The following is a 13,021-nucleotide window of genomic DNA, read 5'->3' on the forward strand; positions in this document are numbered from 1 at the left end:
TCCTCTTTTCACACTAAACTCAAATCCACTGCTATCAAGTAGATTCTGACTTACAATGACCCTCTATATGGTTTCCAGGACTAAATCTTTACTGAACCCCACCACCCCACTTTTTTCTTGGCTGAGTGGTTGGTGAGTCTGAACAGTTAGCAGGCCAATGTTTCATCTATTATGCCACTAGGGCTTAAAAAAACAGCTTTATTGGCATTTCATTCAAATAGCATACAATTCTATAGTTCAATCATATCAAGAAGAGTTGTACAATCTTTACCATAATCAATTTTAGAATATTTTCCCCCTGTACCTATTGGTATCCATGTAATCCACCCCCCACTTTTTTTTTTGGTTTTGGTTTTTTTAGGTTTTTTTTTAAAACAATTTATTAGGGGCTCATACAACTCTTATCACAGTCCATACATATACATACATCAATTTTATAAAGCACATCCATACATTCCCTGACCCAATCATTCTCAAAGCATTTGCTCTCCACTTAAGCCCTTTGCATCCGGTCCTATTTTTTTTTCCCCTCCCTCCCCGCTCCCTCCTCCCTCATGTGCCCTTGGTAATTTGTACATCATTATTTTGTCATATCTTGCCCTATCTGGAATCTCCCTTCCCCCACTTCTCTGCTGTCCCTCTCCCAGGGAGGAGGTCACATGTGGATCCTTGTAATCAGTTCCCCCTTTCCAACCCACTCACCCTCCACTCTCCCAGCATCGCCCCTCACACCCTTGGTCCTGAAGGTATCATCCACCCTGGATTCCCTGTGCCTCCAGCCCTCATATGTACCAGTGTACAACCTCTGCCCTATCCAGCCCTGCAAGGTAGAATTCGGATCATGGTAGTTGGGGGGAGGAAGCATCCAGGATCTAGGGGAAAGCTGTGTTCTTCATTGGTACTACCTCACACCCTAATTAACCTATCTCCTCTCCTAAACCCCTCTATGAGGGGATCTCCATTGGCCGACACTTGGACCTTGGGTCTCCACTCTGCACTTCCCCCTTCATTCAATATGGTATATATATACACATACATACACACACATATATATACTTATACACACACACACATATATATATATTGCATGATGCCTTATACCTGGTCCCTTTGGCACCTCATGATCACACTGGCCGGTGTGCTTCTTCCATGTGGGCTTTGTTGCTTCTGAGCTAGATGGCCGCTTGTTTATCTTCAAGCCTTTAAGATGCCAGACACTATCTCTTTTGATAGCCGGGCACCATCAGCTTTCTTCGCCACATTTGCTTATGCACCCATTTGTCTTCAGCGTTCCTATCATGGAGGTGTGCAGCCAATGATATGATGATTTTTTGTTCTTTGATGCCTGATAACTGATCCCTTTGGGATCACTCGCTCACTCAGGCTGGTGTGTTCTTCCATGTGGACTTTGTTGCTTCTGAGCTAGATGGCCGCTTGTTTATCTTCAAGCCTTTAAGACCCCAGTCACTATCTCTTTTGATAGCCGGGCACCATCAGCTTTCTTCACCACATTTACTTGTTCACCCACTTTGGCTCCAGCAGTTGTGTCGGGAGAATGAGCATCATAGAGTTCCAATTTAATAAAAGAAAGTATTCATACATTGACAGAGTGTTTGAGTAGAGGCCCAAGGTCCTTCCGCCACCTTAATACTTAACCTATAAATATAGACACATAGATCTATTTCCCCATCCTCATATATATATATTTGCATATACATGTCTTTGTCTAGATCTCCATGAATGCCCTTTGACTCCTAGCTCTTTCCTCCATCTCCCTTGACTTTCCTCCTGCCCTACTACCATGCTCCGTCCCCACTTTTGGCAAAAAGATATACAACAGGACTTTCACCAATTCAACAACTTCTCTGTGTATAATATAGTGCCATGGGGCCTCCTTTTATCATATTATATATTAGAAATCCAGAGTATTTTTACCCTCAGTACATCTCACATTGGACTAGTCACATTTTAAGTGCTCCCTCGGTGTTAGTGTCTATCAAGTTGAACAGTGAAGTTCTACATTTTTCCCATTAAAATCCAAAATCTTTCTCTAAAATCATATAAATTAACCCCTATCTCTGCCATCCCAAACCACGTTATTTCATAGTCCATCATGTCCAGTCATAGAGGCCTATATGTCCCTCCAGCTTGGCAAGTTTTTACACCTCAGGTCTCTTACCTTTGCTGCTACTTATCATGAGATATTCTAACCTGAATCCTCATGTGACTGGATACTTCTCTTGCCTCATGTCTCAGCTTATATATTACTCACCAACTCCCCCAGTTGTCTTCCATCTCATCATATTACATTTCATAATTTCTTAGCAGCTGATTTTTAAAAATTATTTTTGCTTTCCTCCCACTACAAAAAAGCTCCTCTGGCACAGATAACGTGTGCTTTATTAGCTACTACCTAGGAGAATGTGGCATATAGTAGGCAGTTAATATATATTTAATTCATTCCAGGTATAATGTCCTCTTGATATACAGATTTTTGTTATAGACTTTAGAAGCATAATTTAGGCATAACTAAATACTGGCATATATGCTAGAATTGGAGAAGTTGAGGTTATTTAATGTGAAAAATATTTACCATTTCAGTTAGGTCATAGCTAAAATCTACTTATCTCACAAGTCCCAGCTTAAAAAAATAAATCCTTAGGGAAGCATTTCATGATCTCTCTCCTTTGCTGTTTACTCCCATAGTATCGTGCATTTCCTCTTTGAATGACTCATCATACTTTCAATTACATGTTAAATATTGATTTTCCCATTATGAGCTATAATCTCCATGAGGGCAGAGGCTGTGTTTGTTCTTTTTATCTCATTATCTAGCACCGTGCCTGGCTTGGAGCAAAAGCTCATTTCATATTTGTTGGATTATATTAAAGTGAAGGGCTCACACTGGCATTCAGCCTAGTCTGTCCGAACCTCGATATACACTTGCTTATCGAGTGACTCTATGTTCCAATTGAAAAAGAACATTAAACTTGTCATATTTGAGGAATAATATTCTTTGGTAGAAGAAGAAATATTAAAACATAAAGCTATGTACTGTTTTGATAGCTTAACTTCCCTTTCTTCTCTGATCCTACATTAAGAATTTGATATCCAGACATTTCTTTGCAGAAAGCCCATGACGATTCAAGCCACTGAAATAGCTATATGTGCAAATGATTGGGTGGATAGAACTGTTGAATTAAAACACTGGCCTGTTTGGAAACCCTGCAGCTTGTTAGAGCGATGTTGAAATGGTGATACTCTCTCAAGAAGAGAGATAAGAGGGATCAAAGACAGCTTATGGGGGGTACAAAGAGGATAATCCCCTCTCACATGAAGGATTGATCTCTTTCAGTATGAAAGGAAAGTAGCTAGACAGACACCAACACATAGAAAAGTCCTGCTTCTATCATAATGATAAGTTGGAGCAAGTCCCTTTGTGCTTGAGACTATTTGAATTTAGTGGTCCAGGAGGCATGGCCCAGGTGGAGAAGAGAAACTACAGCTAGAAAGCAAGTCAATGTAACCAGATGCTCAGGTACTTATTTGCTCATTGTTGCTGACTGGTTGCTTTATTAACTTTTATGAAACAGTTTTGTGTGTCAGAGTGTAATATATTAGTGCTATATTAAGGTAGTCATACTCTTATACTACATTAAGAGGCAAGCCCTAGTCTCACTGTGGCAAGTCTGCACTATTTCTTTTTAACCAGCAGGTCTTGTTATCTGTAGGGACACTAGGGAAAGCTCCAAATGGTTGCTAGAAAATCGTTACATTCAGCTAAGTGGGCACCTCCGTGTGTGCTTGAGCCCAGCTGGAGGAAACCACCATCTCAACCGCCCACAGGTAGCCAGGGTACCTTCATAGCCAGAGGTATTGTGAATGCCTCAGCTTCCTTACTCAATCGGTATCAGAAAGACACAGTCCGGTGCACACAATAGCAGTAGCCTAATAAAGTTGGGGTACCTAATAATGGTGCTAGTCACTTCCGTAGACCACCTCACTCAAAGTAGTTTAATGGGTATAAATAGAAGCCTTATAATGATCCTAATAGATAGCAGATCTTTTCCTGTGCAGCTGAAAGCCACCGGAGGCAGTATTGCTCCTTCTGGTCTGTAAGTTTCCCCCCACCCCCACACCCCTCTCAGTGCAAATAAACTGATGTGTCTTAGATTGGCTCCAGGTCTGTTTTTGATCTCTCAGCTTCTCAATATAAGAAATCTCTCTTTCTTTGGGGAAGACCTCAAATCTTATCATGAACATATGTATTTCAACAAATATTTATTGATTACCTTCTGTGCCAGACACTTATCTAGACACTTAGGATACAGCCCACCACTTGACTGTCAGTTTGCCTTACTGTGGTGGCATGTGTGTTGCTGTGATGCTGGAAGCTATGTCTTTGGTGTTTCCAATGCCAACAGGATTACTCAAAGTGAACAGGCTTCAGCAGAGCTTCTTGACTAAGAACAGACTAGGAAGATGGAATTGGCTGCCAACTTCAAAGACAGTAGCCCCAGGAAACCTTATGCATAGCATCAAAACACTGTCAAATACATTGTTGGACACTGAAGGCCTAAGGAATGGAAGCAGAAAGTTGTTGGAGATAGTGTCAGATGACGGGACCCTTGGGTCAGAAAGCACGAGAAATATGACTTACAGTATGGCTGATCATGGTGACATGAGTGGAGTAAACCCTCTGGGAGTGGAAGATTCTGGATCTTCATTTTCTGGTGGGGGCACAACTCAAGGTATAAAGAAGAAGATACAAAAATCTACAAATATTCAAAACTTGGAATGTACAAATTTTGAATCTCGGAAAATTGGAAGTTGGCAAAATTGAAATGGGATGCATAAATATTGATACCCTTGGTGTTACTGAGCTGAAATGGACCGATATTGGCTATTTTGAATCAGAAAAACACAAGGTCTATTATGGTGGGAATACCACAATCAAGAGAAATGGCATTACCTTCATTATTAAAAAGGATATTTCAAGGTCATCTAGAAGTATGATGCTGTCTGATAAGAGACTCCCTGCAGCTATTATTCAAATGTATGCACCTACCACTAAAGCTAGTGAGGAAGAAGTTGAATAGTTTTACCAAACTCTTCAGTCAAAAATTGATCAAATGTGAAATCAAGATGTATTTATAAGTATTGGTGATTGGAATGAAAAAGTTGGAAACAGGAACAGTATATGAAACTTATGATCTTGGTGACAAAAATGAAGCTGGAGATCCCATGATAGAATTTTGTAAGAGCAAAGATTTGTTCCCAACAAATACTTTTTTCATCAACACAAATGGTGACTGTACACGTGGACTTCTCCAGATGGAATATACAGAAATCACATTGACTACATGTGTGGGAAGAGATGATGGAGAAGTTCAATATTAGCAGTTTAAACCAGGCCACTGGCTGATTGTGGAAAAGACCACCAATTGCTGATATGTAAGTTCAGTTGAAGCAGAAGAAAATCAAAACAAGTCCACAAAAGCCAAAATACAACGTTGAGGCAATTTCACCTGAATTTCAGGAATGTCTCAAGAACAGATTTGCTGCATTGAACACTATTGGCAGAAGACCTGATGAGCTGTGGGAGGACATTAAGAACATCATTCATGAATGGGAAAAGTGTCATTAAATAAACAGGGAAGAAAGAAAAGATCAAAGTGTATGTCAGTAGAGACACTGAAACATGCTCTTAATTGTAGTGTAGGTAAGGCAAATGGAAGAACTGAAACCAAAGAACTCAATAGAATATTTAAAAGGGCAACTCAAAAAGACCCAGTAAAATATTACAATGGGTGTAGAAAGACCTAGGGTTAGAAAACAAACATGGAGGAACATGCTCAGCATATCCGAAAATGAAAGACTCTTCAAGCTCGAGCTGTTATCTTGGAAGAGTCTGTGGGCAGAATAATGAGTGCTGCAGGAAGCATCAGAAGAAGATGGAAAGAATACAGAGTCTGTGTAAGAAAAATAAATAGGTGACATTCCACCATTTCTGGAAGCAGCATATAGGCAAGAACCAATGATACTGAAGGAAGAGGATCAAGCAGCACTAAAAATGTTAGGCAAAAATAGAGCTTCTGGAATTCATGGAATATTGATCTAAACCTTTCAACAAACTACTTGACCAAGTGGCTGGAAGAGGTCAATATGAGTACCCATTCCAAAGAAAGGTGAACCAATAGATTACTCAAATTAGAAAATAACATATGCAAAGCAAAGAATGCCAGTAAATGTTTTTTCTGTAATATTGACTAAACAAAGGCATTCTAAGTGCAACCATAATAAACTCTCATTAACCTTGAGAAGAATGGAAATCCCAGAACACTTCATTGTACTCCAATAGCACTTCTACACAGATCAAGAGGCAATTGTGCGAACAGAACATGAGAATAATGTACTGTTTAAAATCAAGAAAGGTGTGCATCAGGGTTGTATCCTCTCACCATATTTATTCAATATGTATGCTGAGAAAATTATCCAAGAAGCTGGGTCATATGAAAAATAATGACCATCAGTATAGGAAAAAGGCTTACTAATAACCTCTGATATGCAGATCACCTTACCTTGCTTTCTGAAAACAAGGAGGTCTTGAAGCACCTGATGAGGAAAATAAAGAATTCCAGCCATCAGTGTGGATTATGACTCAATGTAAAGAAGACCCAAAATCTTCACAACTGGATCAATAGATTAACATCATGGTAAATAGAGAAAAGATTGAAGTTGTCAATGAATTTGTCTTCCTTTGATCCCCGATCAATCCTCATGGAAGAAGAAAGAGATCAAAAGATGAGTTGCATTGGATAAATCTGCTGCACAAGACCAATTTAGATGATGGAAAACAAGGATGTTACTTTGAAGATGAGGTGTGCCTGACCCAATCCATGGTTTTTTCCACTGTGTCATATTTATAAGAAAGTTGCATATTGAATAAGAAGGATGGAAGAAGACTCAATGCGTTTGAATTGTGGTGCTGGGAAATAACATTGTAAGTACCATGGACTGCTAAAAGGTCAAACAAATCTGTCTTGGGAGAAATATGACTACAGGACTCCTTGGAAGCAAGAATGACAAGACTTCTTCTTACATATTTTTGATACATTGTCAAGGGCGAACAGCCCCTGGAGAAGGTCATCATGTTTGGTGAAGTGGAAGGACGGTGAAAAAGAGGAGGGTCCTCAACGAGATGGATTAACACAGAGGCTGCAACAATGGGTACAGGAATGGGAACATGTGTAAGGATGACGCAGGCGTGGGCAGCTTTTGGGGTTTTTTTTGCTATTCATAGGATTGCTCTCGGTCAGAACCCGTTGACTCAATAGTGCCTGACAACAACTACAAGGCTACAGCTGTGAGCAGAACACCAAACCCCATATGTCAAGAGGCTTATATTTTAGTAGAGTGAGGCAAAGGGAAACTAGATAAATGAATAAATACTTAGCAAAATCTAAGGGTTGTGAAGAGTAAATCAATGTAAGGGAGAAGACAGTGATTATCTTAGATAAGGTATCAAGGAGGGCCTCCGCAAGGGAATGTGATCGAGCAGAGACCTGAATGCACTGAATAAAGGCATGACTTAAAAAATGTTGAGAAGCCTTGAAGGCAGCATACCAGCATGAAGCATCCAACTAACAGAGAGGTCGGCAGGCTGGCCCCAATCCCAGCTGCATGGACCCCCTCTGCCAGAAGATTGCACCATAGAGGACAGCACTGAAGATACAGCCCAGGGACAGGGGCGGGTTTGCTCAGACCACACAGAGGCAAAGTAAGAGGGAAAGAGAGAGGAGCTGATACCAAGGCTCAGTAAAAAGAAAATGTGTTGAAAACGATGATGGCAGCCTATGTACAAATTTGCTTGACATAATGGATGTATGGATTGTTATAAAAGCTGTAAGTGCCCCCAAATAAAATGATGTATTAAAATAAATAGTGTTTTCAACAGAAGGAATGGTCGTATCTGTGATGACATGTTGCTAAAGGTTGAAATTTTGACTGCTTTCGAGAAGTTCCAGATGCATATTCTGGACTTTTCAGCTAGGCTCTATAGGTTTCTTCTGCTTGAGAGTATAAAATACCATGTCCTATAGGGTTGCGATGAGTCAGAATTGCCTCAATGGCAGTGAGTTCTGATTTGATAGGACATAGTGCCCAGAAAGAAAGAAAAAAGTCCTATCTGGTCTCCTATAAAATGCCCTGATGCCACTATGGTTAAAGAGAGGCCCTACAATTACTGGTTCCAACCATAAAGATTTAGATTCTTGGGAACCCTATAGGGTAGTTTGACTCAGTTGCTATGAGTTGGATTGACTCAATGGCAGTGGGATACCTATACTTCTGGTAGTTAGGACCACCATTTTTCCCCAGGAGAAAGATGCGATAGCTTCCATAAAGACTTACTCCTGTGTTAAAATAATCACACATATATTTAAAATTCAAAGGGCAGCACTTATTAAAGGATGAAGTTTAGAGGGTTAGGAAAGAAGGAATAATGAAACACAAGAAATAAATAAGATAAGTGGGGGTACATGGAGGATACTGCAATAGATAATTTGAAGCAAAATGCATATGAATTTTTGAAGGTAAAACAGATGATCCTCTCAGTAAACCTACACCTAATTCACAATAGTTTTTTTTTTATTAAACTAGATCAGTTTTGGAAATCCAATGAGGTGATTGTGCTCTGTCCTAGAGAATCATTATGACTTGCAATTGACTGATGGCAGTGGATGTGGAGTTTGGAATAAGTGTTCCTCTGGATTCTCTAAAGAAGCAAAAATAAGGAAAATCATTGATGTATCTTTCATTCTTTATATGTGGATATAAAATTCTATCTAGCTATCTTTCTATAGATAGATGCAAGGAAATAATTTTTTGTCAAGAAAGTGGCTCACACAGTTGTAGAAGTGGGAAAGTTCAGTCTTATTCAAGTGCATGAGTCAGATGTTAATCTGGGGGCTTTTCTGACTCATGTAGCTGCCAGGGCTGACAAACCAGGAAGTAGGAAGACCACAAGCTGGTAGAGGTATGCATGGATGAATCCAAAGTCGGAAAGACAGGTTCACAGCTGCAGAGTTGAATGAATCCAAAGTTGGCAGGCCAATTGGCAGGCTATTGACAGTTCCCAAAATCAGCAGGAAATATGGTAGTCTATTGGCTCAAGTCCAAAGACTTGGAGGTAATTTTTACTGATGCAAGATACAGATAAGCAAGAAGGGGAAAATCTTCCAATAGAATCAACATAAATAGGTGTAGGCTACAACCCTGAGGAAACTCATTCAATTGCATCAGAGCTGTGAACTGAGTAAGTAGGCCGCACTCCTCCCTGATCCCCTTACTACTGCTTTTCTGCCCACCCAAAATCCCATCATGGAGTTGACCACAGTATTTGATCACATTCTGGAGGATTACCAGGCCACAACTGCCAAGTAGTTGAGAACCCTTATCCAGCCAGGTTGACATCAAACATAACCATAGCAGTTTACCCCTTATCAACTTGGCACCTGTACAAGGTACCGATCTCCTAAAACCATATACACTTTCCAAAGACATGATCCAAAATAGTACTCTTTAGAAGTGACGATGAGGAGACTTCATCTCACATAATTTGGACATGTCAACAAGAGGGAAATTAGAAAGTTTTCAAAGGAGGAAGACTGTCCAGGAGATGGATCGATAAAGAGTCTACACTAACCCTATTTTTATTTTATATTTTATAAATAAATTAAAATATTTGATGCACACAAAGAGGAAATATTCATAACAATTGTTGTCCTCATTCCTGAAACTGATCACATAGCTAGGTGGTATTTTGAATAACCTTCTTCCATTACCCATTCTGTATTCATTTTGCCCTCAGTAAGCATCTCAACTGCCCATGGTTCATTACTTTGTGTAGTGGCCAAAATCTTAATTCCTAAACCATCTGGGCCATGAGTAGACATGTCAGAATTGGCCTGCTTACCATTGACATTAAGCCCAGGGAATGTGAGGACTAATGTTGACCTAAGGAATCTCTTGGATTCAATATATGTTCTTCTTTACCTGTTATATAATACAAGTCCAATTTGCCCTTGATAATCAGAATCAATTGCACCACTAAATATTGTCCCATGAACTTTTTGAAGCCCTATGTAGGATCTCGCATTTCTGCAAGTGAATTATTTACAGTGATAGAAAGTGCCAATAGCAAGAGATAAGCTAGCACAATAAACATAGGAAGATGATTCAGCCATGATTGGCCATTTTTAAAACAAATAAGGCATGCACTATGTTTTTTGCATACTGTAAACTGACCCCCCCCCCCACATTATTATCATAAGTAAGATACACCAGAATTTTATTGCATGTTGATGACTTCAATTTCATTTTCTCCCAAGTCTGTTGATGTAGAAAGTTGGTTCCTAGCAACAAACCCTCATTTGTCTACTCTGAAGTTTCTGAAGCAGCCCCTCTCAGGTAGCATTCCTCACCTACTCAGTAAACTCTTTTCTCCATTGCAGGAACAAATCATATTTTTCACTCTAAAAACATCCCTTGCTAGGGCAGCTGGTCCTCAGCCCAGTAGGTGTGCACATCTGTGCACCCTGTGCTGGAGAGGCTACTTGGGCCTTGAAGGCCAACATTCCACAGCTGAGTGCATTCTGCCCTGCCATCTGACTGGGGTCATTTGAATCCCCTGCCCACACAGAAGTGTCACAGGGTAGATGTGAGAGTCATGGATGTAGAGGTGTTGCCTGTCCCTTATTGGAATGAAATAGGTCTGGCTCGCTTCCTGGAGCGCAGGGTCATATACCGACATGTCTGGACTGCCTTGATGTCCAGCTTCATTTGGAACCAGTCTCACAGGAGCCGGTGTGCAAGGGCAATGGGCCCTTCCCATGACCAGAACCAGCGAATGCTCAAGCTGCAGCAATCCTAGGGGAACTCCCAAGGCCTGCACCAATCTCCAGCACACTGTACCTGAGCACAGATTGACTACAAGGAACTCTATTGCTCTCTACTCTGCCCACAAACTGCTCCACAGCAAAATGGAACATTTATGGATTATTTTATTTTATTTCCAAATTACTGTGGTACTACCAAATTCTATCCATGACTTCTTGACTATAGCCTATTCTTTTAGTGTGCAAGTAGGATAGAAAAAAATTATTTTTGGATTAGTGAATGAAGCCGAAATTCACATCTGGAAAGAAACAAGTTATGTATGATATATGCAAGGGCAGGCTATTCCAGAACTTTTGAACATAAATTTTCATTTCACCTGGTAAATATGTGTCTGTTATTTACATCTCATAGAGACCCTATAGGACAAAGCAGAACTGCTCTTGTGGGTTTCTGAGACTGTAAGTCTTTATAAAAGTAGAAGGCTTCATCTGTCTCCAACAGAGTTGCTAGTGGTTTCAAATCATTGACTTTGAGGTTATCAGCCCATGAAAAAGAATTGACTACCTAGCAGTGTGTTTTGCTATTTAAGTGGGCATATTGTTTTTGTAAAAATAATAATGTAAAATTAGACTCAAATAGACCAAATCAGTGCCATCATGTCAATGCTGACTCAGAGTGACCCCTCCAGTGGGTTTCTGAGGCTGTAACTGTCAAGGGAGTAGAAAGCCCAGTCTTTCTCCATTGGAGCTGCTTGTGGTTTGGATTAGCCAACCATGGGAATCATTCTACACTACACCACCAGGGCTCCCCTTGACTCAAATATGAAGATGCTATGAGAAAAGATATGACTTTGCAATTGCAAATTTATGTATGGTTTACTTAGGGATTTTAATAAAATTCATTCCCTGCCTCTCAGCAGAATACAGTTTTGGTCAGTTAGCATTAGGCAATTTTCAAAAATGCAATTATTAAGAGACCTTTCCTTTCAAGCCATCCTGCTCAGTTCGCAATGTGAAGAAGCCCAAACAGTTTCAACTTCACAATTGTAGCAAATGCCAGGCAACAATTCAAAACAGATCATGGTGATCACTGAAAGGAATGCGTGAGCATGATGAAGGTTTGGACTTGAACCCATGAGAAACTAGAAAAGTAGGATATAAATTTATCATTGGAAAATATTTCTAGAGCCGGAGGTGGCACAAAGTAGGTATCATCTGAAACTGATGTAAGAGAGAAACTAAATGATTGTTTGACTTTTGTGTTATTTTCAATGAATAAGAAGAGCCAATTCTCAGACATGCACGTTATGTGGAAAATGCTCCAAGGGAAACATCCAATCCTGTCTCTTTCTTCATGCAATTGCTGGTGATCTGAGGGCCAGGACTCTGCCTCTGACCATCCCATGAGGACTGTGCTGTGGGCTAACAGTGGCTTCTCCATGATGCCAGCTTCAGAGGGTTCGGAAAGTAACACCGCATTTTGCTAGTCCCCTAATCAGATTATATTGCTGGAATCCATGGATTGGGCTGAAATCACTGGCTTTGTTAAAAATTATTTTACTGGGGGCTCGTACAACTCTTATAACAATCCATACATGCATCCATTGTCTCAAGCACACTTGTACGTATTTTGCCATCATTGTTTTCAAAGCATTTTCTCTCCACTTGAGCCCTTGGTGTCAGCTCCCAAATCACTCTTTTAAGCACGTTATTCTGAAAAATATGCTGTTACTATTGTTGTTAGATGCCATCTAGTCGGTTTCAACTCGTAACAACTCTAGGTACAGAAGAAGGAAACTCTCCCAGGTCCAGCGCCATCCTCTGATTGCTGTTAGGTTTCTGCGCATGGCGGCAGTCACTCTGTTCTGAACTCCCGCAAACAAAAGCACACTCAACATTCTTGGGTGGGAAAAGAAGCTTGAATTAAATAATTCTGCATTCTGTGCCAGTTTTATGGATTATTTAACTTGTCAGTTATGATCTGAGTTCTGTGGACCCTTCTGTCTGACTCCCCTTACTCCTTGAACTCCCCTACCTATCTCTATTATAGTACTTATCACAGCTGCCAGCTTAATTTTTAATTTAAAATGCAAATTTTGATTATGTCACTCTCCTACTTAGTA

Source organism: Tenrec ecaudatus, chromosome X (genome assembly GCF_050624435.1).
Source record: "Tenrec ecaudatus isolate mTenEca1 chromosome X, mTenEca1.hap1, whole genome shotgun sequence".
NCBI lineage: Eukaryota > Metazoa > Chordata > Mammalia > Afrosoricida > Tenrecidae > Tenrec > Tenrec ecaudatus.